This window comes from Leptonychotes weddellii, chromosome 3 (assembly GCF_054177405.1).
Source record: "Leptonychotes weddellii isolate Sample4059 chromosome 3, ASM5417740v2, whole genome shotgun sequence".
Lineage (NCBI taxonomy): Eukaryota > Metazoa > Chordata > Mammalia > Carnivora > Phocidae > Leptonychotes > Leptonychotes weddellii.
In genome coordinates, this window is record NC_138371.1 from 76534094 (window position 1) to 76539741 (window position 5648).

A 5648-nucleotide genomic window follows, 5' to 3' on the forward strand; every position below is an offset into this window, starting at 1 on the left:
AATCACCATAGCCCTAATTTTATCTTTAGCAACAATAAGAAAATCACAAGAAGCTGAGGACCCTGCCTAAAGACGTGGGAGCAATTCATTTAACCCTTTTATATTTATTTTGTTAGTTTGGAACAACTCCTCTTTTTGAGTTTTTATTTAGTAATTATGTTAGCCTCTTTTAGGAAACAAGAAACACATATTCTGAATTTATCTTAGATATTGAAGATTTATTTTAAGTGTACTTGAAGAAAATGTTAAGTGGGAAAACTGAGAAGTTCTACACAAGCCTCTTTAGAGAAAAAGGAAAGTTTCTGCAGATATCCGATAGCTTGTGTCTCAGCTACAATCTTCTTTAGTCCGATAGGAGAATGTCCTGTGCTTATCATCCTTCTTGGGAAGGGCTTCCTTTCTTCCTTAGAATATGATAAGATATTATGGTAACTCAAATGTTTTCTGTTTCTGCTGCAACTGCTGTGGAATAAGAAAGGCACTCCGCTACTCGGCCTGAATGCTTCTAATTATTTACAACTTCTATGTGTTCATTTTAATATCATAATACTTGATGCTGGTCATCTTACTAAAAACCTTTCATTTAGCTCCCCTTGAATTCTCCCAACAACCATAAGGTAGGCAATATTTTAATTCTCAAATTACATAAGAAAAAAAATTGAGGCCTGGAGAGATTAAACAACTGACCCATCATTGAATAGGCAGGACATTTCCAAACCTGGGTTCCTACTCAGGTTCAATTTCAGAGTGTAGGTGTTAGCTCACGGCCTCTCTTCACTCGGTGGCTGACATCCTGTCCACTCTGCTGGCAATCATGCTGTCTCGGTGTCCTATGTTCACATTCCAAAGGTGTATCCTACGTGATTGTCAAGTCCTTACTCCTCAGTGATCCCAGAGAACTGGAGATGTTGCCAAATGCCTTGCTTGAGGGAAAATATAAACTGTGTGTGGCATTTCTTTGATCCACCAGTTTAACAAATCTGTCAAGAAAATAGATCACATTAATCTAAACAAAAATGTCTTAGTAACATATCAAAACATCAGCAACATACATATCTGAAAATTCATGATATAATTTTGTGGGAGAGCCCTCCTACTCATGCTTATTGAATCTAGAATCCACATATCCCCCTTTATGTAAGTGGGAGCATTTACCCAGTTTTCTCCTGTTTTATCTCACATTTTCCATGATTCCCAAGATGTCATTTATGGAGACTCTCCAGTTGCATACCCTTTCAGTGCGCTCACAAGCAGTGTTTCTCTTCCTGGAAACCATGAGCTCCTTTTGAGGTAGCTGCTCTATTACCAGCACTTTATCTGTCACATTCTCTCCTTTTCAGTTTTGAGATTGTTTCAAACATTTCTCTACAGATAGATATCCGGTTGTCTCTAAATAATCACTGTTAAAAAAACCAAGCTGCCCTGTGTGCTCACATACTTATAAAAAAACAAACAAACAAGCAGCTTTTTTTTTGCAGCTGGTTTGCTGCCAGCACACAGGAGTCATGAAAACCACCACTAAACCTAAACCAAATGGGAAAGGAAAAGACTCATATCAATTGTTGTCATTGGACACATAGATTCAGGCAAGTCGACCACTACTGGTCATCTGGGCTACAAATATGGTGGGCTCAACAAAAGAACTATGGCAAAATTTGAGAAGGGGGCTGCTGAGATGGGAATGAGCTCCTTCAAGTATGCCTGGGTCTTGGATAAACTGAAACTGAACATGAACATGGTATCACCATTGAAAACTCCCTGTGGAAATTCGAGACCAGCAAGTATTACCTGACCATCATTAATGCCCCAGGACACAGAGACTTTATAAAAACATGATTATAGGCACACCTCAGGCTAACTGTGCTGTCCTGATTGTTGCTGCTGGTGGTGGTGAATTTGAAGTAGGTATCTGCAAGAACGGGCAGACCCATGAGCATGTAAAACAACTAATTGTTGGCGTTAACAAAATGGATTCCACTGAGCCACCCTACAGCCAGAAGAGATATGAGGAAATCATTAAAGAAGTCAGCACTTATATTAAGAAGGTTGGCTACAACCCCGACATAGTATTTGTGTCAATTTCTGGTTGGAATGGTGACAACATCCTGGAGCCATGTGCTAACATGCCTTTGTTCAAGGGCTGGAAAGTCACCCATAAAGATAGCAATGCCAGTGGAACCAAGCTGCTTGAAGCTCTGGATTGCTTTCTGCCACCAACTCATCCAACTGACCAGCCTTTGCATCTGCCCCTCCATGATGTCTACAAAATTGGTGGTATTGGTATTGTCACCCTGGGCTGAGCGGAGACTGGTGTTCTTAAACCTGGCATGCTAGTCACCTTGGCTGTAGTAGATGTTACAACTGAAGTAGAAAGTCTGTTGAAATGCACCATGCAGCTTTGAGTGAGGCCCTCCCTGGGACAGTGTGGGCTTCAATGTCAAGGACATATCTGACAAAGATGTCCATTGTGGCAATGTGGCTGGTGATAGCAAAAATGACCCACCAGTGGAAGCAGCTGGCTTCATGGCTCAGGTGAGTATCCTGAACCATCCAGGCCAAATCAGTGCTGAATGTGCACTTGTGCTGAGCAGTCACACAACTCATATTGGTTGCAAGTTTGCTGAACTGAAGAAGATTGATGGTCATTCTGGAAAAAAGCTGGAAGATGGCCCTAAGTCCTTGAAATCTGGTGTTGCTGCCATCATCGATATGGTTCTTGCCAAGCCTATGTGTGTTGAGAGCTTCTCTGACTATCCTCCTCTGGGCCATTTACCTGTTTGTGACCTGAGACAGATGGTTGCTGTGGTTGTCATCAGAGAAATAGACAAGATGGCAGCTGGAGCTGGCAAGGTCACCAAGTCTGTCCAGAAAGCTCAGAAGGTTAAATGAATCTTCTCTCATTACCTGCCACCCCAGTCTTAATCAGTGGTAGAAGAATGGTCTTGGAACTGTTTGTGTCAATCGTTTAAATTTAATAGTAAAAGACTGGTTAATAATGTATTGTAAAACCTTCAAAAGGAAAGAAGAATGTTTTGTGGACCATTGTTTTTTGTGGGTGTGTGGAAGTTTTAGGTTGTTTTTAATATCCATACTTTTTAGGGGTCCCTGGGTGATGCAGCTGGTTGAGTGACTCTTGGCTTTGGCTTGGGTCGTGATCTCAGGGTCATGAGCTCTGTGTTGGGCTCCATGCTCAGTGTGAAGTCTGCTTGGGATTCTCTCTCCCTCTGCCCCTCCTGCTCGTGTGTGCACGCTCACACCCTCTCTATCTCTAGAATAAATGGATAAATATTTTTCAAAATTAAAAAAAATCTGTACTTTTTAGTGGAAACAACTTGACCGAAAATCTGTCGCAGAATTTTGAGACCCAGTGAAACAAAAGTTTAACGAGGAAAAAAAAAGAAAACTGCAACCCAAAAAACAATTGTGTCCCGCATGCATGTTAAATTTTGATAAGTACTCTCAAATTGCCTGGTAGATTGTATCACTTTATTCTACCTATAATAGTGCGTTAATGCTGTATCCTTTTGTCCCACCTTGACAATAGGATTTTAAATAATTACCTTTCTTCTTATTATAAACTACTTATACCATATATGCTAATATATCTACATCTACCCATGTCTTTTGATTCTGTAAACAACTTAAATTCACTTTCCTTTTGTGTTTTTATAATTATTAATTCATTTGCATCTTTATTCTTCCTAGAACCATCTTTACAGCCATACTGTATTTTTATTTCTCAATTTGTTCTTATTCACGGGTTCCTCTTTCCATGTTTTGTTGATGTTTTTATGAAAAAAGCTTTAAGATACAAATGGTATATTTAGGAAGCTCATATATCTGTACACAAGATAAACTTCATTAGTTACCAATCCAGCCATCTCTTTAGTAGCTGTCCTTATAGGGACTTGATTGAATTAAGAAAACCTTACAAATAAAAAATGATTTTAATGTAGGTAAATCTAATTTTTTTCTGAATGAGGCAATAATAATGTGTATTTATATCTCATAAAAAACTTCCTACTTCTCATTTGATCCTACCATTGTTGGCAGCGTAACTATTATCATTTCTATTAGAAAGTTGAGAAAACTGAAACTCAAAGGCAAAGTGATTTGCCAGCTTAACAATTTAGATAGTGGCATGTATGGGATTTTAACTCCAAATATAATACTTTTTCTCCTGGAACTTGCTATCCCTCAAAAATACGAAGTATTTCTGGAATATTCTCTGTTGCCCCAACAAAATGTCTTCCTTCGCTAAAAACCCACTCATTAATTGTATTGAATTAAGACAACATCCAATAGTCCTCAATTCAAAATCCAAATACCCTTAGAGATTTAATAATCAAGCTGTTAAGTAATTAAACCTTAGTAAGAATTAGCTTATCAGATTGCTTTTCATCAACCACTAAGTGAGAAGCAATGGAGCACAAAGTAGAAGAGATCAGATGGAGTGAGAACCAAGCACAAGCAATTCTAAAGGGGACTGACAGAGTACAACACTGTTGGTAGCATGAAATTCTGGGTTCTTGGTATAAATCGTGAGTATAACCAGGAGAGCAATAGTTTAGATAACAAAAGAAAATCAATTATTTCATAATTTTGTCACATGATTTGTCTTGGTGCAGACATAAGCTAACAATCATTCTATATTAAGAACTTACCTCTATATTTCTCTTATTGTCTCATCCTACCATTAGTTGTAAGTATATCTTTTTGCTATGGACCATGATTGTAAAACTAACTTGACTTTCTCTAGTGTGGCCTTTTCTTGGCCTGTCATACACTTCCATAGAATTCAACTCAAAATCAAACAAAATACCCCATCACTGAAGTGTCTCTGACAAGCTCTACCCCTTAGCTGCCCTGGTGAATCTGCTCACTACCTTCCTTGTACCTCACTTTAATGTGCTTGGGCTTATATGTCATACAGTTAGGACTTCTTTCCCCCGATTTCTTTTCTATCTTTCTCCTTCTGTTTGCCTCATATTCCCTGATGAGAGAGACCAAGTCATATTTATTTTTGCATTCGGGTATCTGTCAGTGTCTAGAATTTGGGGTCAAGACAAATAAGTACTTACTAAATGTTTGGTGAATTAATTAATACCTGCATATATGCTTATAAATACAGATCTACATTACAAAGTATTTCCTCCTTTCCTCATCAAGCTGAACAGCTACCTGTATTTTGTTTATTTTAACTTATTTTATTTTTCTTCAGATTAATTTTTCCATAGACATTTTTTTTTAAAGATTTTATTTATTTATTTGACAGAGAGATAAACAGAAGAGCACAAGCAGAGGGAGTGGCAGAGGGAGAGGGAGAAGCAGGCTCTGCACTGAGCAGGGAACCCGATGCGGGACTCGATCCCAGGACCCTGAGATCATGACCTGAGCGGAAGGCAGACGCTTAACCATCTGAGCCACCCAGGCGCCCTTTCCATAGACATTTTTTTTTTTTAAAGATTATTTATTTATTTATTTATTTGAGAGAGAGAGAATGAGATGAGAACACATGAGAGGGGATAGGGTCAGAGGGCAAAGCAGACTCCCTGCCGAGCAGGGAGCCCGATGCGGGACTCGATCCAGGGACTCCAGGATCATGACCTGAGCCGAAGGCAGTCGCTTAACCAACTGAGCCACCCAGG

At 39.1% G+C, this 5648-nt stretch overlaps 1 pseudogene; it reads left to right on the forward strand.

Moving 5' to 3' along the window:
- Positions 1-1533: 1533 nt before the first annotated feature.
- On the forward strand, positions 1534-2913 carry LOC102728264 (elongation factor 1-alpha 1 pseudogene; annotated as a pseudogene).
- Positions 2914-5648: the final 2735 nt, after the last annotated feature.